General features: G+C 42.0%; 1 protein-coding gene across 1 annotated transcript in view; it reads left to right on the top strand.

The window, feature by feature from the left end:
- Window positions 1-1,671: 1,671 nt before the first annotated feature.
- Window positions 1,672-21,933, top strand: part of STAG1 (STAG1 cohesin complex component) — a 503,309-nt gene continuing 483,047 nt past the window's right edge. Inside the window, exon 1 of the mRNA XM_055413256.2 lies at window positions 1,672-1,982. The gene's annotated coding sequence lies outside the window, so the exon portion shown is untranslated. The remainder of the gene's footprint in view (window positions 1,983-21,933) is intronic.

Raw genomic sequence — 21,933 nt, forward strand, 5'->3', positions numbered from 1 at the left:
ATTCAGTTTGCATTATGGGTTAGATTGATAAAAGGTAAGGAGTAAGGTGGAAGTGAAAGCAGGAGACTACTTCTTTTAAGAATGGTGACAGTGAAAAGAAGGTTGATATTACAGTTAACTGGGGGTAGTAGTACAAATTTTTAAAAAGCCCTTGGAAACTGTTGAAAAACAGAAAGAAGCCAATGGCTAAGATACTGAAGATATAAGATCCTAGGAAAGTAGTGGTGGAAAGAGGAAATAGGAATGGACGACATAGGTAGTCCTGGAAGAAGCATTGATTCTGGGGAGAAGGGGAGGGGGAGAATGGGTTAATTTGGTGAGAATTTGAAAGGTCATGAACACGCGTGTCAACAAATATTTTAATATAGAATTCCATGGCTCTGATCCCTGTTAACCAGATGATTTTATCTATTAGTACGGATCGGGACCGGCACCTTAACAAGGAAAATGAGAAACAGTCTGTAGAGAATACGATAGGAATTCATCCAAAGATGAGTTTATATATATACACACATAAAGTGGGAGTGCAGTCACGACTTCATAGCCAACTGGGGCTTCCTCCAGTGAAAAACCACACAGTGTGACCTTTGAGAGAGAAATCAGAAATAGGGATAATTTATCGGAGACTGGCCCTTAAGACTATAAAGGAGTCGAACGATTCTAAGGCAATACAGAAATAGAGCTGGCTGGCTACAGTAACAAGAGAATTTACTCATAAATGGGGCCGATGACCTGGGAGATTAAGGATTCACTTTTGTATTGAAAGTTTTGAGTGGGTGAAAGGTAGGAGCCACGATCAGGCAGAGACGGGCGGGGAGTGGGGAAGAGTAGGGAAAAGGCGACATTCAAAGACATATTTTGGTCATGATCTCACGCTAGTCAATTGTTTCTCTTTTGGCAGCTAAACGGCTAGGATTCTCCCGTCCATTTCGGAGCTACTGAAAGTAGTCCTAGGCTGTGGAAGGAGAAATCTGATTCCAGAGCGGAGGCTATATTTTCTCAATCTACTCACATTCTTTTCTCACTAACTAGCCAATGCTGCCGCCTTATGCAAAGCCGGCACCACCGAAAGGATCTGCTTTAAAGGCAGCGACGACGCCAATCGGCCTGGGGCGCGCAGTGTTGCGTCTAGATGCACGGCGAGGGAGGTCCCAAACAGCTCTCTAAACCTTTTCACCCTCGCCCGGGAAAGCACCTCGTCAACAGTAGACAATAAATCGCTCGTACAATGCTAAGCTCCGAGGCCTGGTTAACACCAGCAGAGGCGGGAGCGTGGTTTTGCGCTGCCACCCCTGCGCTTTTCCGCAGAGGCGGGGGATGGGAGAAGCAGGGCCGGGCGGGGCTGCGGGGGTGCGCCAGTCCCGCGACCTGGGGAGGGGCCGCGGTGAAGGGGCCAGGGGCGGGTTTCCCTCCCAGGTCTCGGAAAAGCTCCAAAAATGGCGGGCGGCAACTCAGCCGGCGGGGCGCGCAGGCGCCACCGCCGCCATCCTTCCGCCCGCCTCAGGCGGCCCACGAACCGTCCACAGCCCCCTCACGGAGAGGTATCCGCCGCCTGCGATTGGCTGAGCTGGGCCAGCGCTCCGTGCGGGGGCCGGGCCGCCACGCAGCGGCCACGTTTCCCGCCCCGCTGGTGCGCGTGCGCGCAATCCCCACAGGAAAGCGTTCGCGCGCGTCCCCGCCGCGGCCCCCAGCTCGCGCCTCAGCTCCCTCCCCTTTCCGGGCAGGCCCGTCCCGTCAGCGAGGCAGTAAGCACCGCGGCCAGCAGAGGGCGGTCCGGACCCAAGTCTGCAGCGGCGCCATTGGCGTGTGGAAAATGCCACCAGATGGCGGGTTAGGATTGCAGCTCCGTTGAAGGCGCGGCCCCCGCTCCCGAACCCCCGGCGACCACCCCGTAACAACCCCCCCACATCGGGAATAACACACCGGAGACTTTTGGGGGGAAACTAGGTCGACGGCCGGCGGTGCCCGGATGGGCAGCTGAGGTGAGCGCGGGCGGCGGCGACGGCGGCGGGGGGCGGGAAAGAGGGGGAATGCGGCGGCAGCGGCGCGGGGGCTGGAAGCGCCGATCCAAGATGGAGGCCGGGCGAGAGCGAGAGAGCGCGAGCGGAGAGCGGGCGGGCCGGGCGCGGGCCCCGCGCGGGGGAGGGAGGCCGCGCAGGCCTGTGCGGGGCGCGGCGGTCGCCGGCCGTCCGGGCGCCGGCGGGGACGGCTGTGGGCGCGGCGGACACCCCGGAACCCTAGTCGCTCCGCACCCCTCCCGCGGGCCCCGAAAATTGTGCCCCCGCCCGCTCGGGCACTACGGCGACGGGCGCGGAAGCCTTTGTGGCGCGCTCGGGCCCGCCGCCAAGCCCGCCCTCCGCCCCCCCCGCCCGGACTCTCGGGACTCGCCCGCGCCCGGCGGGGCCGGGCCGAGGCGGGCTGGTGCGAATGCCATCCGCCGCCCTGCGTTTCTGCGGTGTGTTAGCGGCGGCGGCGGCGTCACATGACAACGAGCTCGCCTCGGCTGAGGGGCCTGGGGGTCGCTCGGCGATGCGGCCGGCCCAGGCCTCTTTTCAGTGGGGAGGAGCGGGGGCCTGGCGCCTGGGGCAGAGGGGACGTCAAAGCCGGGCTTTCCCGCTATCTGCCTTCCCCGCCCCCGACGGAGGCCTCCTTGTGAAACGTGTCCAGGCCGGAGCACTGCCCCGTTAGTTTTCCAGCCCCCCGGGAGACGAGGCCAATAAAAGTTGTTTTCCCTCCTTTCTCGAGGTGGGGGCGGGGTGAAGAGCTGGGAAACGGGAGTGCTTGGAGTTGAACCTGGGCCTCGATTGGAGAGTCCAAACTGGGTGCTGCTTGTGTGCTGTGGGGACTAAGAAATTTTCAGGTTTTAGGATTGTCACGTCACCTCTTCTACCAACATTTGAAATGTTACCGATTCTCTTCATATTGCATAGAATCGTGCCCCGGGAGTGTAAATCAGGGGGTGGTTTTGGACACTTATAGATTCAAAACAATGCTGTTTGTATGCGATGATAGCGCATTATTTGCTGTTAGTCGATGTTAAGATGATGTGTATAGTTTATCCCCGTGGTTGTGACTAGAAAGGAGTTGTTTTTTCCATCTCTTCGCGAACGTAGTGTTTATGAAAGTATTTGACATGGCATAAAGAAAGTTGTGTGATTTGTGACTTAGGTGGTATTTGACTCCATCTTTTAGATTTTCCTGTGCCTTTTTAAGAAAATTGCAAATTCTGATGGTGAAGCACTTAGGAAAATAGAGATTCAGAACAGTGAAAATAAAAACAACTTTTGTATTGAATAGTGTACCTTGTACTCATAACTGTACGAAAAATTCAGGCTAAAAAAATTTGCTCCAGGGAAATAGAGAAAAGTTCGGGAAGGTTGTTTACTTGCTTTCAGTCTTTGAGAATAGTTATAACACAAGTAGTTTGCTATCTAAATAAAGTACTAGAAAAACCGACAAAGAGTTTCGCTGCAATTTTTTCTTTATATTTCAAAACGTACATTAAGTTTACTCCGGTGGTCTATCAATGGTCATTTTAACAACCAATCTACTTTGATTGGAAATTCCTCAATATACAGTTTAGTTTTGATATTCTGGCAAAACTTAGGGGTATTTAAATAGATGTGAAATATGGAAAATTGTTATTTTCCATATGGAAAGTGTTTCTAGAGTTGCCTTGTTTGAACACAGTATACAAGTACTGTTGATTTGAATGACTGTCTTAAAGCCTTAAGGGGGCTGTGGTAGGAAGAAAGCCCAGGACTGAAGTTAAACTTTTCCTAGGTTTTTGACTTTTGGGGTGTCACTCTTCGAGCCTTACTTTTCTCATCATTAAAATGAAAATTTTTGCATTGTATTAGTTTTCTTTTTATGTATAGTGAGGTACAAATTTAGTAGCTTCAGTTCAGTTGCTCAGTCGTGTCCGACTCTGTGACTCTGTGAACCGCAGCATGCCAGGCCTCCCTGTCCGTCACCAACTCATGTCCGTTGAGTCGGTGATGCCATCCAACCATTTCATCCTCTGTCGTCCCCTTCTCCTCCTGCCTTCAATCTTTCCCAGCATCAGGGTCTTTTCAAATGAGTCAGCTCTTCGCATCAGGTGCCCAAAGGATTGGAGTTTCAGCTTCAACATCAACATCAGTCCTTCCAATGAACACCCAGGACTGATCTCCTTTAGAATGCACTGGTTGGGTCTCCTTGCAGTCCAAGGGACTCTCAAGAGTCTTCTCCAGCACCACAGTTCAAAAGCATCAATTCTTCTGTGCTCAGCTTTCTTTAGAGTCCAACTCTCACATCCATACATGACTACTGGAAAAACCATAGTCTTGACTAGATGGACCTTTGTTGACAGTAATGTCTCTGCTTTTTAATTTGCTGTCTAGGTTGGTCATAACTTTCCTTCCAAGAGTCTTTTAATTTCATGGCTGAAATCACCTTCTGCAGTGATTTTGGAGCCCAGAAAAATAAAGTCAGCCACTGTTTCCACTGTCTCCCCATCTTTTTGTCATAAAGTGTTGGAACTGGATGCCATGATCTTAGTTTTCTGAATGTTGAGCTTTAAGCCTACTTTTTCACTCTGCTCTTTCACTTTCATCGAGAGGTTCTTTAGTTCTTCACTTTCTGCCATAAGGGTGGTATTATCTGCATATCTGAGGTTATTGATGTTTCTCCCGGCAATCTTGATTCCAGCTCATGCTTCATCCAGCCCAGTGTTTATCTTGATGTACTCTGCATATAAGTTAAATTCAGAGTACATTTAGCACCTTCAACATCACCTGTTAATATATTATCTCACACTTTATATAGGTGAGAAATCTGGGTACTTTGTAGTGGGGCTTTCTGTTCAACATCTCACCTGGCTAAAATCAAGATGTTGGCTGTGTTGAGTCAGTTCTTATCTGAGGCTTAGGACCTTCTTCCATGCTCACTACTTGTTGGCAGAATTTCCTTGTGGCTGTATGACTGGAGTCACCATCTTCTTTCTAGCTGTTGGCAAGGCTTTCTCAGTTCCTTACCACATGTTCATATAGGCATTTTCACGTCATGACTTTTTGCTTTCATCCAGGCGAGCAAGAGTAAGTTGCTCTGGCTTCCTCTGTCTTTGTCCTCTGGACTGTCTTAGGAGACTCCTTTTTAAAGCTGATCTAATTAGATCAGACCTATTCAGGATGATCTTTTTGATGAACTCAACTGATTAGGGACCTTAAGTACATATGTAAAAACCTATTTGCCATATAACAATCACAGGAGTGATATCCCATTATAATTACAGGTCTCTCCCACACTGGAGGGTTGCTTATGAGTGTGAGTCACTGTGGTTTGTTAGAATTTTGCTTGCCATGGGGACAGAAGTATCTTTACAATTTAGAATCTTTATGTGCAAAAAGACCACTTAGGCAAAGTAGTAACCCCACTTGATAAGTTTACTCATACTTGTTTTGTCTTTCTGCTTTTTCCTTTTTGTATTTCCTGGTACCTCAGTTGAAGTGCCTCCCTGTGTAGAAAGATTTTATTGCGTATAGAGGAAATTAAAATAAAAATTAAAAAGTTAAGTAGAAAGGCATAAAAAAAGCAGTAGAGATAATGTAATTCTCATTATTGATTGATACCTGTTGTTTTACTCATTTTAGGAATGAGATTGAATCTAAGGGAAGTTAAATTCAAGTGACTAAGATCACTCTCCTATTAAAGTGGCAGTTAGATTGATAAAGTTACTACATCAGACAGTTGCTGTGGTATGATTCAGTTACTTTTGAAGAGAGAATTATGAGAAAGAATAATTATTTAAAATGGAGTACAGATACTGAAAGGTGTTAGTTGCTCAACCATGTCGTACTCTTTGCAACCCCGTGGACTGAAGCCCACCAGGCTCCTCTGTTCATGGAAATCTCCAGGCTTGAATACTGGAGTGGGTTGCCATTTCCTTCTCCAGGGGATCTTCCCTACCAGGGATCGAACCCAGGTCAATTGGTGGACAAAGAGGGGAGCAAAAATTGGTCATGGTATATTGGAGGTTTCACAGTCTAAGAAGCAAAGTATCTTCAAAAGAAGGCAATTAGGACAGTTTTAGTTAAGAATAAGATTTAGAGACTGTAACCAGGAGTTAAAATTGTTCAGGAGATACAGCTAAATTTCTTAATAGAAAGGTGATGAAGTAAGGGCTTGGTAGATCTTTGTTAGCTGAATTAAAATATAAGTCTCTATAATTTATATGATCCTTGCTACTGTGACGCTGTAGGGAAAAGAAGGAAGCAGAGAACTAAGAGGAAGCTCTTGCATAAGCCTAGGAAAGAGATGATTCTTGAAGTGGGAATAAGGATGTGTCTACAGAAAAGAAAGCTGATCGTTGAAGATGCTTTTGAACTGTGGTGTTGGAGAAGACTCTTGAGAGTCCCTTGTACTGCAAGGAGATCCAATCAGTCCATTCTAAAGGAGATCAATCCTGGGTATTTATTGGAAGGACTGATGCTAAAGCTGAAACTGCAATACTTTGGCCACCTCATGTGACGAGTTGACTCACTGGAAAAGACTCTGATGCTGGGAAAGGTTGGGGGCGGGAGGAGAAGGGGATGACAGAGAATGAGATGGCTGGATGGCATCACCGACTCTGTGGACATGAGTTTGAGTGAACTCCGGGAGTTGGTAATGGACAGGGAGGCCTGGCGTGCTGTGATTCATGGGGTCGCGGAGAGTCGGACACGACTGAGCGACTGAACTGAACTGAACTGAACCTAGTAATTATGTTTTTGTCTTTTTATTCCTAATGAGAGAAATTCTTGTATGCTGGAATATGTGAAAAAAAAGTGTTTGCAATAGCCAAAATTTAGCAACAAAGTGTTCATCCATTCTACCACTGTTTTTCAAATCCCAGTGGTGATTTTCAAATAATAAAATAATCTTGATTTGTAGGATAACCTCACTTGGTCACAGTGTATTATCTCTTTTATATTTAATGTTTTGCTAGAATTTGGGGATACTTTTTCATCAGGAATATTATTTTGTAGTTTTCTTTGGTTGTAATGTTTTTGTCGGTTTCGGTATTTGGATTATGATATTCTCAAAATTACGGGAGGTGTTCCCTCTACTTACTGAAAGACCTTGTTCAATATTCCGTGACTGGTAGAATTCATCAGTGATACCATTTGAACTTAAATTTTTTTCTTTTTTTTGTAGAGAGACTTTTGGTAAGTTCAAATTCTTTTTTGTTTTTAATTGGACATAGATTTTGTTTCATCTTATGTCAGTTTTGGTGTATTTTTAAAGAAGTTTGTTGACATTAACTTTTATACAATTCCCTTGTCATCTTTAGGATGTTTGTAGGATTTGTATCGATCTCTCTTTAATTTCTGATGTTATTAATGTGTGCTTTCTTTTTTTTCTTGACCAGTCTAATTCTTAGTTTATCTGTATATCTTTTCAAAAGTAACATGCTGGTTTTCTCCGTTTGTCTTTTCTCTCTCATTTTTTTCCCGTTGTTTATAATTTTCTTTTCCCCATGTATTTTGCTTTTCCTTTTCTAGCTTCTTAAAGTGGTCAGAGATTTCAGACATTTCTTGTTTTCTCATTTAAATACACAAAGGTCTAGATTTTCTTCCAAGCACCGCAGTTGCTTACAGATTTTGATATTATTTTTCTTTAATTTATTTTTTAATTTTATTGGAGGCAAATTACCTTACATTAATATATTGGTTGGTTTTGCCATACATTGACACGAATCCGCCCTGGGTGTACTTGTGTTCCCTTTCTTAAACCCTCCTCCCACCTCCCTCTTCCCCATATCCTCCCTCTAGGTCATCCCCGTGCACCATCCCCGAGCATCCTGTATCATGCATTGAACCTGGACTGGTGATTCATTTCACATATGATAATATACATGCTACAAATCCATTCTCCCAAATCATCCCACCTTCACCCTCTCCCACAGAGTCCCAAAGACTGTTCTATATACCTATGTCTCTTTTGCAGTCTTGTATACAGGGTTAAGGTTACCATCTTTCTAAATTCCATATATATGTGTTAGTATACTGTATTGATGTTTTTCTTTCTGGCTTACTTCACTCTGTATAATAGGCTCCAGTATCATCCACCTCATTAGAACTGATTCAAATCTCACAATTTGTATGAAATTACAAAAAACCTCGAATAGCCAAAGCAATCTTGAAGAAGAAGAATGGAACTGGAGGAATTAACCTGCCGGACTTCAGGCTCTACTACAAAGCCACAGTCATCAAGACAGTATGGTACTGGCATAAAGACAGAAATAGAGATCAGTGGAACAAAATAGAAAGCCCAGAGATAAATCCACGCACCTGTGGACACCTTATCTTTGACAAAGGAGGCAAGAATATAAAATGGAGAAAAGACAGTCTCTTTAACAACTGGTGCTGGGAAAACTGGTCAGCCACTTGTAAAAGAATGAAACTAGAACACTTCCTAACACCATACACCAAAATAAACTCAAAATGGATTAGAGAGCTAAATGTAAGACCAGATTCTATAAAATTCCGAGAGGAGAATGTAGGCAAAACACTCTCCGACATAAATCACAGCAGGATCCTCCAAGACCCACCTCCCAGAATATTGGAAATAAAAGCAAAAATAAACAAATGGGACCTAATTAAAATCAAAAACTTCTGCACAGCAAAGGAAACTGTAAGCAAGGTGAAAAGATAGCCTTTAGAAGGGGAGAAAATAGTAGCAAATGAAGCAACTGATAAAGGATTAATCTCCAAAATATACAAGCAGCTCCTGCAGCTCAATTCCAGAAAAATAAATGACCCAATCAAAAAATGGGCCAAAGAACTAAACAGACCATTTCTCCAAAGAAGACATAAAGATGGCTAACAAACACATGAAAAAATGCTCAACATCCCTCATAATCAGAGAAATGCAAATCAAAACCACAGTGAGATACCATTTCACACCAGTCAGAATGGCTGCTATCCAAAAGTCTACATGCAATAAATGCTGGAGAGGGTGTGGAGAAAAGGGAACCCTCTTACACTGTTGGTGGGAATGCAAACTAGTGCAGCCACAATGGAGAACAGTGTGGAGATTCCTCAAAAAACTGGAAATAGAGCTGCCATACGATCCAGCAATCGCACTCCTGGGCATACACACCGAGGAAACCAGAATTGAAAGAGACACATGTACTCCAATGTTCATTGCAGCACTGTTTATAATAACCAGGACATGGAAGCAACCTAGATGTTCATCTGCAGATGAATGGATAAGAAAGCTTTGGTACATATACACGATGGAGTATTTTTCAGCCATCAAAAAGAATGCATTTGAATCAGTTCTAATGAGGTAGATTTTGATATTCTTATTATCATTTACTTTGGAATAGTTTCTAACTTGCTTTATGATTTCTTTGTTGACCCAGGGATTATTTAAAAAGGGTTTTGTTTAATTTTCAAATATTTGGCATTATTTTAGATATCTTGTTTTTGATTTCTAACAATTTCATTTTGAGGCTTGTTTTAATCTTTTCAAATGTGTAGAACCTTGAGTTATGGTTCATCATGTGGTTTATCTTGATAAATATACTTTTCACATTTGAAAAAAAATACGTGTTCTGCAGTTGTATGGTGTACTATTCTGTAAATATCAGTTAGATTCAGATGTTTTGGTAGCATTTTTCAAATCATTTGTGTCTACTTTGTTGTTTGTTTTTTTTTTGGTCTAGTTATATCAATTGCTGAGAAGGATGTTAAAATATCTGTGACTGTGGAATTACCTATTTCTCCCTTAATTTTGTTGCTTTTTGCGTCTGTACTTTGAAGCTCTTACTGGGCACATTCATTTAATACAGCCACTCTAATTTTCTTGAGCTTACTGTTTCTGTAGTATTTTTTTCTATCCAGTTACTTTAAATTTTTCTTTGTATTTAAAATGTCCCTCTTGAAGGCAGTGTATAGTTGAGTTTTTTTTTTTTAATCCATTCTGACAGTATGGAAGTGGCATCTTTCAGTTTAATTGAACATTGATTATGTACTAATGCCTGTCTAAAAATGTGGAAATTCTAAGATTTTACTGAGATTTAACTTGCTAACAAGTTAACCTGCTACAGTTTAATGAAGTCATGGGACTCCTTGGTTAGAGATGAACAGTGCACTACAGCAGTAACAGTAGCCACAGCATCAGCATTAGTGTGAGATCTTGGAGCCCCACTTTGTACATGGTAGAGTGAAGATGTGACACCCACATGTGTATTGGGTTGTGTTAGAGGAGAGGAATCCCAAGGTTAGAGAAACTTGTATCTTTATAATGGGTTGTAAGCATACATCTCCTTTTCTCTGAGGGAGATGCTGTTTCTCTTTCCCAAAATAATTCACTCTACAAATACACTTGAAAACATTGGATCAAAGACAGTTGGTGTCTCTGTTTTTAAGATAGGCAGAAAAACAGGAAACCCATGGAAAATTCTTTCAAAACTGCCCAGTGAATTTTCTCAATTTCCCCTATGTAGCTTAGATTTTTCTTTTCTTTCTTAGATGGCCCCAGCCTAGCTTTCTAGCTCTGTCTCTGCACTGTACTTCTCCCTGGGTTTTATGCTCTCACTAGATTGATTTCATACTTTATTCCATGTCCCTCATGTCTTTGTTCTGGTGTATAATGTATGTGTAAGGAACACTCATTGAGTATTTACTGTGTACCAATAAATATTTTGCAATAACCCTGTGAAGAAGTTATATTGCTATTGTCTGTTTTAAAGGTTAGGTTAAATTTATTTAATCTTAAATTAAGTAGATAAGTTTATTAGGTTTGATTAAGTCTCATGTTTGTGATGAGGGAGGGACACATTATAGAGAATCCTTTGATTTCTTGATGTTAGTGGTATTTACATGGAGTGCTCACTTTATAATTCTTTAAACTATTATTTAGATTTTATGTATTATGCTATATAATTGATATATCTCACAAAGAAAGGAAAAACAGAAAAAGGAAATAAACACAGCTGTAGAATCTATTTCAGGTCTTCCTGATATCTTCACCCTCTTTATATTTTCATTAATTGCAGATATATTATTGGCACAATAATGTTTGGTAATGGTGGGGTTCATAAGGCATGGTATTTTGTAGACGACTTGTTGCAAGGCCACACAGCTAATAAATGAGAGAGTCAGGATTTAAACTCAGGCTTACTTTCAGAACCCACAAGTTAAATCTCTTAAAAGGGCATTTTAATCTCAGCCTTATTTATGCTGTTTGAAATCTTTTGCATTTTGAAGTTTTATCTTACAGAGATTTGGTTTTCTTTCCTTTTCCATCACATAACAGAAAACAAAGATCATGGCATCTGGTCCCATCACTTCATGGAAAATAGATGGGGAAACAGTGGAGACAGTGTCAGACTTTATTTTTTTGGGCTCCAAAATCACTGCAGATGCTGATTGCAGCCATGAAATTAAAAGACGTTTACTCCTTGGAAGGAAAGTTATGACCAACCTAGATAGTGTATTGAATAGCAGAGACATTACTTTGTCAACAGAGGTCCGTCTAGTCAAGGCTATGGTTTTTCCAGTGGTCATGTATGGATGTGAGAGTTGGACTGTGAAGAAAGCTGATCGCCGAAGAATTGATGCTTTTGAACTGTGGTGCTGGAGAAGACTCTTGAGAGTCCCTTGGACTGCACAGAGATCCAACCAGTCCATTCTAAAGGAGATCGACTCTGGGTGTTCATTGGAAGGACTGATGCTAATGCTGAAACTGCAATACTTTGGCCACCTCATGCGAAGAGTTGACTCACTGGAGAAGACTCTGATGCTGGGAGGGATTGGGGGTGGGAGGAGAAGGGGATGACAGAGAATGAGATGGCTGGATGGCATCACCAGCTCGATGGACATGAGTTTGAGTGAACTCCGGGAGTTGGTGATCGACAGGGAGGCCTGGCGTGCTGTGATTCATGGGGTTGCAAAGAGTCGGTCACGACCTAGCAGCTGAGCTGAACTGAACTGAACTCTTGAGTAGAACATTTGATTTCGAGAGGCCTCAGTTGTCTTATGTCTGTGATGGGAATCCAGTTAAGAGTCTTTCAATAAATATTTACAAGTGCCTACTTGGTTCAGACAGTAAAGCGTCTGCCTACAATGGGAGACCGGTTTCAATCCCTGGGTGGGGAAGATCCCCTGGAGAAGGAAATGGCAACCCATTCCAGTATTCTTGCCTGGAAAATTCCTTGGACGGAGGAGCCTGGTAGGCTACAGTCCATGGGGTCGCAAAGAGTTGGACACTACTGAGTGACTTCACTTTCACTCCATGACTAGTAGTGAGTACACAAAGTTGTTTAATACATAGACTTTGCTTTTAAACAGCTTCTGTTCTATTGAGAGAGATTTAAAAACCAAACTCCCCTAAGCAACAAACCAAGCTAATAGGGATATACATGGAAGTTGTGAGAGTATTAGGTTCAGGATACTTTGGAAGCATAAAGTACAGAGGTAAGAGGACATGCCCCTCTCGTTGTCACTCCCCCTCCCCCAAAGTAGATCATTTTTAATGTATCAGGAAGAGTTAGAAGAGTTTTTCAGGGTAGTTCCTTGACTTTGGGCTTCCCTGGTGGCTCAGAGGTTAAAGCATCTGCCTGTAATGTGGAAGACCTAGGATTGATCCCTGGGTGGGGAAGATCCCCTGGAGAAGGAAATGGCACCCCACTCCAGTATTCTTGCCTGGAGAATCCCATGGATGGAGGAGCCTGGTGGGCTACAGTCCACGGGGTCGCAAAGAGTCGGACATGACTGAGCGACTTCCCTTTCACTTTCCTTGACTTTGGTAGTTAAGTATTACCTGTACTGTTTTTAGCCTCTGGCAAGATTTCTCTTCATAATTGTTGAGTTGGTCTAAAGGTTCAGGTAGAGGTTTGAGATGCCACTGCTTGTTTCCTCAGTCTTAGGCAAAAAAAAAAAGTGTTTTATACATAGTCAAGCATGAATATGACCCGATTGCCTCTTTTGAGGTAACTGATTCCCTGAAGCTATCCTGACGTTATCTTCCCTGAAGTTATCCTGAAGCTCTGTCAATTCTATTAGGTTATTATTATTTTTTTTCGTATCTCGTTTAGAGTACTGAGAGGTAGGCTTTCTCTGTTCTCTAGTAGAGACAATACAAAGTAGTATGTGTGCAGAAATTCTTATGACAGAGTGCAAGATAGAGAAGCTGAAGAATGTCTTAAGCTATGTTCTGCTTAATTGTAAAAGCCTAAATTAATTTTCAGGAAGAAAATGCCCTGGTGCATGCTTTGTACTGTGGGGATAGTTAAAAAGTTTGTGCGTTCACTGATGGGGGAAGCACTGTCATGTAATGAAGGGCTAAGAAAGCCGTTGTCTGTTGTCCGAGAGATTTCCTGGCCTGAGTCACACTCCTGGTGTCAGATTCTAATTCATCTCCTTCCTAGGTTTGTAAACATGGGCAGAGTCTTTAACCTCTCTAAACCTCAGTTTTCTCACCTGTGTAATGTCACTAATGCCTCATGGATTAATATATCAGTTAAAAAGTTAACTTTTAACTGTTCGACTATGCTGTTTTGTATGTAAATACATTAGTGTTAAATTTAAAAGGTGAATAAAGTTAAAATCCAGGTAAATCATAAGATTATATTCCAGAAGCAAGGACTATTAATTGGTTCTTACCAGCACATAGCGCCGAAAATCCCATGGATGGAGGAGCCTGGTGGGCTGCAGTCCGTGGGGTCCCTAAGGGTTGGACACGACTGAGTGACTTTACTTTCACTTTTCTCTTTCATACATTGGAGAAGGAAATGGCCACCCACTCCAGTGTTCTTGCCTGGAGAATCCCAGGGACGGGGGAGCCTGGTGGGCTTCCGTCTATGGGGTCACACAGAGTCGGACACGACTGAAGTGAATTAGCAGCAGCAGCAGCAGCACATAGCGCCAGCTGATTCTTCTTAGCACGTGAAGCTAGGTCAGCAGTAGGTTCTGTTAATGAGGGAGGTCAAGGGCGAGGTTCTCAGGTTAACAGAGAGATGAGGGTTATAGCCAGAGTTTTGTGCTTATTGTTAAATATATTTTAAAAATCAGACTCTTTTTTTTTTTTACTCTAGAAAGTAATACATCTTGGAAATCCATTGTAATGCTTCCTTGGTAATTGAGAAGATATGATGGTTGTATCAAGATTTTTATTTATAAAAAAATAAAAATAGCTTTGCGTGTATAATTTCGCAAAGAGACTATGCATGAATCTTTACCAAAAGCAAAACATAATTTTGAAAGTTACTTCTTTGTGTAGGTTCTTAAAGTAAGATGGTCAGATGGCTGCTTTTCCTGTCGTAAAAATGGGGTACAGGAAGCAAAACCTGGGTTAATCTGAGCTTTTAAAAAAGTTTTGGATATTTAATAATTTATAAATGTGAAGAGAATGCAATATAAGAAAAATTAGTGTAGGGCTAGAGAAGAGTTTTCGGAGAAGGCAATGGCAAGCCACTCCACTACTCTTGCCTAGAAAATCCCATGGATGGAGGAGCCTGGTAGGCTACAGTCCGTGGGATCGGACACGACTGAATGACTTCACTTTCACACATTGGAGAAGGAAATGGCAACCCACTCCAGTGTTCTTGCCTGGAGAATCCCAGGGACGGGGGAGCCTGGTGGGCTTCCGTCTATGGGGTCACACAGAGTCGGACGCGACTGAAGTGACTTAGCAGCAGCAGCAGAGAAGAGTTTTAATCGCAGCTTTACCACTAATTAGCTGTGTGTCTTTGAATCAGTACTTCTCTGAACCTCAGTTTCTTTGTTGTAAAATTTGTGACTTGGACTTAGTTTTCAAGATTCCTGTAAAATTTTTAGTCTCTATTGAGGAAATCAACTCTGAATCAGGTAATGCAAAGTTTTTGACTTTAAAGACTTTAGTTAAGTCTGAGTGTGTTTTCAGCAGGCTCCTTTGTCTCATCTTCTAACAGGTGGTTAGAATAATTCGTGCTTTCCTCTAGGTGATTAGTGTACAGGCCAAATACGTTAATATTTAGATAGTACTTAACAGTTTTTGGTTTTAGCTATGGGTGTTTACGTCTTGATTTGGTGTAAAAAAGATTAGCAAGTGTCTTCATATAATTTTAGTCATTTTGAGTTTTCATTTATTTCAGACATTTATTGAACATCTGTAGTGTGCCTTACACTCTGGTTATAAAGACATGAAAGCACAGTTCTTGTCTTCCTGATGTGCAGAGAATTCAAGACTCAGAACTTAGGTGTGATAAGTTCCAAAAATCCTTTCCAATAGCCTTATTGCTCCTTCCTCCCACTGTTTCTCCCTTTCTCAAATCCAGGATTGGTCAGTGCTATTCCTTTGTCTTTTAGTGGTATGCTGTGCTGGGGTGCCATGATTGGCTGTGGAATTGGTGGTGCTCTGCATAAAGGTGCTCCAGCCAAGGGGCTTGGTCAGGGCTGAAATCCAGATTTCACTCTTCTTGACCAACTATCTGTTTGCTTTTTTCATGATTTTCTAATCACCTACCCAGAGGCCCTTTCCCCCAGTTCTTAGAAAAGAACTTGCATATGGTAGCAGATATCTACCCTGTACATAATTGTACCATTAAGAACTTTCTATAGTGTGTTTTTTTGGGCAGATAAGTTTTATAGTAGGTAATAACATGCCTTGAAGTGGTTTGTTGAAGGAGCACGTGCTTCCTGAAAACAAATTCTTATGTAAGTTTTGAAAGAAGAGTAGAAGTTAACCAGGCAAGAGTGGGATGATGGAGATGGAATGGCTTTCCAGGTAAATACAGAAGGATAATGTAGTGATCTGGTCTAGAACTCAGTGGTTCTTAAATTGTGCTCCCTGCACCAGTAGTATTAACATTACCTGTTCATGAACTTGTTTGAAATACAGGTTCTTGGCCCTCACCCTAGTCCAACTGTATCAAGAAATTTTTGAGGCAGAGGCCAGCAGTTTGTGTTTTAACAGGTCTTTCTGGTGATTCTGATGCTGTAGCCCACTTATTGAGGAAGCATTAGTTTGAGTGTGTGTGAAGAGGCTTGGGGTTACCTATAGAGAGAGATTAAAATATAGAGCTGTAAGTAGTGACCAAAGCACCTTGTGTGCCAAAGTAGAGTTAGAACTTTGTCCTTTGGCCAGTGACTGCACATTAGAATCACCTGGGAGCTTTAAAGATAAGCTAAAGAATGGGATTTCCTAGTGGCTCAGTCGGAGAAGGCAGTGTCACCCTACTCCAGTACTCTTGCCTGGAAAATCCCATGGATGGAGGAGCCTGGTAGGCTGCAGTCCGTGGGGTCTCTAAGAGTTGGGCACGACTGAGCGACTTCACTTTCATGCATTGGAGAAGGAAATGGCAACCCACTCCAGTATTCTTGCCTGGAGAATCCCAGGGACAGAGGAGCCTAGTGGGCTGCTGTGTATGGGGTCGCACAGAGTTGGACACAACTGAAGCGACTTAGAAGCAGCAGCAGTGTCTCAGTGGGTGGGAGTCTGCCTGCCAATGCAGGGGACACTGATTCAATCCCTGGTCTGGGAAGATTTCACATGCCGTGGGGCAACTGTGCCTGTGAACCACAACTTCTGAGCCTGTGCTCTAGAGCCCTCAAGCCAAAACTACTGAGCCCATGTGCTGCAACTACTGAAGCCTGTGCACCTAGAGCCTGTGCTCGCCAACAAGAGAAGCCACTGCAATGAAGAGTAGTCCCCGGTAGCTGCAACTAGAGAAAGATTGCCCGCAGTGATGAAGACCCAGTACAACCAAAAAATTAAAAATAAATAGAAGAAGTTTAAAAAAAAAGAAAATAAACTAAAGAATGGTTGGTATCTACCGCAGACCAACTGACATCCAGTCTCTGACTTTCTGATGCACAGAGGGCCCTGACAACTTGGTTACTGATTATAATAGAATATGTGTTTATTGAGAATGTGTCAAATACTTTGTCCAGTAGCATGATGATAAATAACACCACAATCTTACGTAGGTATTACATTTCACAGATGAGGTAGAGAGGTTACCACTTTCCCTAGCTAAGAAGTGGTAGGTTTGAGTCCAAGTTTTTATAACTCTATAATAAAATCTTAAGAAATAAACTCTATAATAAATCTCTTAGGCAACATTTTTTAACCTGGGATTCATAAACTTAGAGGGGAAAATAATCATATTTTCATTTTCCCTAATCTCTAAGAGAGATTTCGCATTTTCTTTAATTTTGAATGTAGGTAACAAATCACAGTTGTGTGAGCAATACTGTAGCTTTCTTACCAATAGAAATCAGAAATATTTTCATATTAAATTACAGATGTTGCAGATATCTCAAAATATCTTTTATCCCAAGCAGTGCTTTAAAATCGGGCTGTTAGATCCATCTGTAGATCTTTTATTTATTGTGTTAAAGAAGCACATATAATACTGTATCACAAATTTGTTTTCTTAATATGTTGATAATTATATTTAATATAATTAACAATGAATTCCTTTTCTAGATAATAGTCTTTGCTGAGAGAGTTTAGTAGGGTAAGGTGGACAGACTTTTGTTATCTTGTAGAATTGAGATCCTTATAGAAGACAGTCTCTCTTTCCTTCACCACTTCTCTTTTCTTTGACGGTTCAGTTCAGTTCAGTCGCTCAGTCGTGTCCGACTCTTTGCGACCCCACGAATCACAGCATGCCAGGCCTCCCTGTCCATCACCAACTCCCGGAGTTCACTCAAACTCCTGTCCCTCGAGTTGGTGATGCCATCCAGCCATCTAGCCATCTCATTCTCTGTCATCCCCTTCTCCTCCCGCCCCCAATCCTTCCCAGCATCAGAGTCTTTTCCAGTGAGTCAACTCGTCACATGAGGTGGACTGTTAAATTGGACTAAAACCCAAGTTCTTTTTACTTGTCAAAGTTATTAAAGGCTACTTGGGTTTGGAGTGCCTTTTTTAAAGCACTTTCTGAAAAATTAGAGGAGATATATGCATTATCTCATCAGGCATTCTATCTGGTAATCTGATACAATGTTATTTAATAGAACTTTCTGCAGTGAGAGAAATGTTTTATGTGCTATCCAGTATGGCATCTATTAACCATAATAACGCAAAGAATCGAAATAACGATAACAGCAATATAATAATGTTGATAGCAGTACTACCTAAGCATTTTATATATATTAATTTATGGGATCCATACAACAACCCCATGAGGTGAACACTTTTTAAGTTTCAGTTTACAGATAAACTGAAACATGGAGAAGTTAAGTGATTTTCCAGAGTTCACATAGCTAGTAATTAGCAGAACTGGGGATTCAGACCCTGGCAGTCTGGCTTCCTTTATGTTCCCTTTTTAATGTATTCCTTTAATCACTTTCCTCAGATTCCTACCCACCCCACCCCCTGCCACCGCCCCCCCCCATGCATATACAGAATGCTGTCAGAAGCAATATTTTAAAAAGGAATTTAAGATCACTCATTTTGCTCTCAGTTCAGTTCAGTTGCTCATTCGTGTCCGACTCTTTGCGACCCCATGAATCACAGCACGCCAGGCCTCCCTGTCCATCACCAACTCCTGGAGTTCACTCAAATTCATGTCCATCGAGTTGGTGATGCCATCCAGCCATCTCATTCTCTGTCATCCCCTTCTCCTCCTGCCCCCAATCCTTCCCAGCATCAGAGTCTTTTCCAGTGAGTCAACTGGTCGCATGAGGTGGCCAGAGTATTTTCAGCGTTAGCATCAGTACCTCCAATGAACACCCAGGATTGATCTCCTTTAGAATGGACTGGTTGGATCTCCTTGCAGTCCAAGGGACTCTCAAGAGTCTTCTCCAGCGCCACAGTTCAAAAGCATCAATTCTTCGGTGATCAACTTTCTTCACAGTCCAACTCTCACATCCATACTATTAGCTAAAAGTTGTGCAGAGCTTACTCGTTTATTTCCTGTAAATAAATTTGTCTTAGATTTATTAGATATTTTTAGTAACCAACACTGATATTGTTAAACAGTAATTTATACTTTTCCTGAGTTTAATTTAAAGCTGGGTTCAGAAACTGAATATTCATGTGGTAATTTTCTTTACTGAAGCTAACTGAAATATAATTCTGAAGCTGTTTTGTGATGAGTTGCCTTTGGTTAATAGATACTTGGCTTTCCTTAGTCAGTATGCACATGTGACTAACCAACCTATGTTACATCTAGTATGGTATGTTGGGTTCCTGGAGGCCTGGAAGGGGAGAGGTATATCTCTGAGGTACAAAATTCCATTCCTGCTCCATTCTGGGTGAGCTGTTGGTAGAGTGATATTAAAAGGGGCAAGAGAACTGTCATTTTGCAGTTATCTGTATAGGCATTGTGCTTGAGGCTTTACATATAAAGCCGTCATTTATTAAGTACAGGCTGTTTTTCACACCCTTCCAGTGCTTTAGATTCATTACATATGTCATTTAATCTGCACCCAATCCCTCAGAGAACATGATGATGACAAGGATACTTTATGGATGAGGGCTTTGTTAGTCTCTTCCTCTCCTCTCAGCTTTCCCCTCTCCACTTCAAGAGAATGGTCATAAATACAGGTGGGGAATGAGAGGGGAGTTTTGCTGAGGTTATTGATACCAGCTTATCTAGTACTTAAGGTTCTCCAGCTGATAAGTTCATTCATTTCATTTTGCCTCGATGTTGAAAATAAGGCAGACAAGGTATTTGTCTTCATGTGAGAGACAGTCAATAATCAGGTAAACAGAATAACCATGCACTGTGTTAAAAGCTGTGAAGGGAATGATTGGGGTACCGTGATTGGTAATAATGAGATACATACAGTCAGGAAAGGCATCTTTGAGGATGTTAAATTTAAGCTGAGCTTGCACAAAACCTGATGGGAATGGTCCAGGCACAAGGAAGAGCCGGTGCAAAAGCTCTGTAGCAGAAATGGCTGTTGTATTTTAGGAACTGAGAGGTGATAATGGATTGAGCGAGCATAATACTGGAACAGTGTAGTGGCTTCACCTGAGGCTTGAAGGGTAGGCCAGAGTCTGGCTTATGTATGATAATGTTTGAGTTAGCAGGGATTGTAAGGAGTGCAGATTTTATTATATGTAAAATGAAAAACCATTGAGTTTTAAGCAGGGAAGCATTTTAACAACATCCCTCCCTCTAGTTCAGTGATTCTCAACTGTGGCTTTTATCTTGCTTTCAGTTCAGTTCAGTCGCTCAGTCGTATCCGACTCTTTGCGACCCCATGAATCATAGCACGCCAGTGGAAAACTCTGAAAGAGATGGGAATACCAGACCACCTGACCTGCCTCTTGAGAAACCTGTATGCAGGTCAGGAAGCAACAGAACTGGACATGGAACAACGGACTGGTTCCAAATAGGAAAAGGAGTACGTCAAGGCTGTATATCTTGCTTTACAGGGGACATTTGGCAATCTGCAGACATTTTTGATTGTCATGACTGGGGAGTGATGATGTGTGCTACTGGCATTAGTGGGTAGAGACCAGGGATGCTGCTAAACATTCTTCAGTAAGTCCCCGCCAGCAAAGGATTGTTGGTCCAAAGCATCACTAGTGCCAAAGTTGAGAACTTCTGCTTTAGCTGCTCTGTGAATATTGAATTGTGCTGAGAGTTGGAATAGAAGAAGGAAAAGTTATGTTGATGCATTGTCCAGGTGATGGTACCTGCACCATGGTTGCAGTAGAGGTAATAATGAGCAATGTAATTGTTTTTATGTTTTGGAAATGATGAGTCAAGAATGATCTCCAGGTTTCTGACTTTAGTAACTGAGTGAATGATAGTGCCATCCTGGCCCCACCTTGGGAAAGACCAAGAATGATGAGTTCTAATTTTTTAAATCTTATTTCATGGAACCTGAGTTGCCATTAAAAGATGACACAGCACTATTTTATGGACAGTAAGAAAAAAAATGCTGTATGCTTGTGCATTCTATAATTGGTCATACCAGCCACTCATTGCTTGCAAACCTTTTATCTATTTCCAGAGATTTGACAACTTCTGCCTTCATTTCCATTGCTTGGCATGTGATAGGCTGTCCTTTAGCATGTATCTCAGTAGCAAAACATAATACAGTTTCCTCTACTTGTGGCTGTTCTCATATCCCATAAGTCGCTTTGTTGCTTTGCAGGAAAACATGAAATTGGGACTGTTATTAGCAATAATGAAATTTTATTTACTAATCTCAATTTTTGTAACTCTGTGCATGGTAAATTTTCATTTCAATATTAAATTGCGGAGTAATGTTATAAGACATTTAGCATGTAGTTAAGCTCAACATGCATGAAACTGACAGTGCAGACAATTCAATTGATGACAAGGTCAGTCAACAATTATGCTTGAGTTCATGGGTGAACAGTGGCCGCTGTGTTTAATTACTGTCTGTTCAGCACATTTATAAAATGCCTTTAATTGTGAGATACATCTTTATCTCAGAGATGTTAAAATAGGGGGAAAATGTGAAATACAGTAGGTGGTCAGAAACATCCCATACCAGTCCATTTAACGTATGATATGTTGAAATGGATTAATAGCACTACTGATAGTACTTGTGTTAATAATGTAAATGGATTCTGTGTATGGAAACTCACTTTTTAAAGATCACTGGCAGGTGAAAACTTGGATTTGCAAAGAGCTGATCAGACAGTAAAATTTGTTGAAAGAATGGATACAGAGGGTGACAAGAAATCACTCTAAGGCAGTATTGTAGAAGCTAAAGGATGAAATTAAAGCAATGAAATTCCATGTGTATGTGATTTTTGAGGCTGTGTGCCTATACTAGCTGCACAGTTTTACAGAGTGGATGTATAGGCAAATACATCTTAATTTTGGTTAGTTAGAAAACCTAGCTGGCTCCCCTCCCCCCACACACATACACTGCATTATAATTTCTGTTAATAGTTTAACTTACATAGCTTTGGAAAGCAGTTTGCTAATAGTTTTGGTGCATTATATTAAAAGGTAAAACAGATACTGAATGTTTATTAACCAAAACAAAG

The sequence above is a fragment of the Moschus berezovskii genome, chromosome 1 (genome assembly GCF_049115385.1).
Source record: "Moschus berezovskii isolate FMDL1 chromosome 1, NW_MosBer_1.0, whole genome shotgun sequence".
In the NCBI taxonomy this organism is placed as follows: domain Eukaryota; kingdom Metazoa; phylum Chordata; class Mammalia; order Artiodactyla; family Moschidae; genus Moschus; species Moschus berezovskii.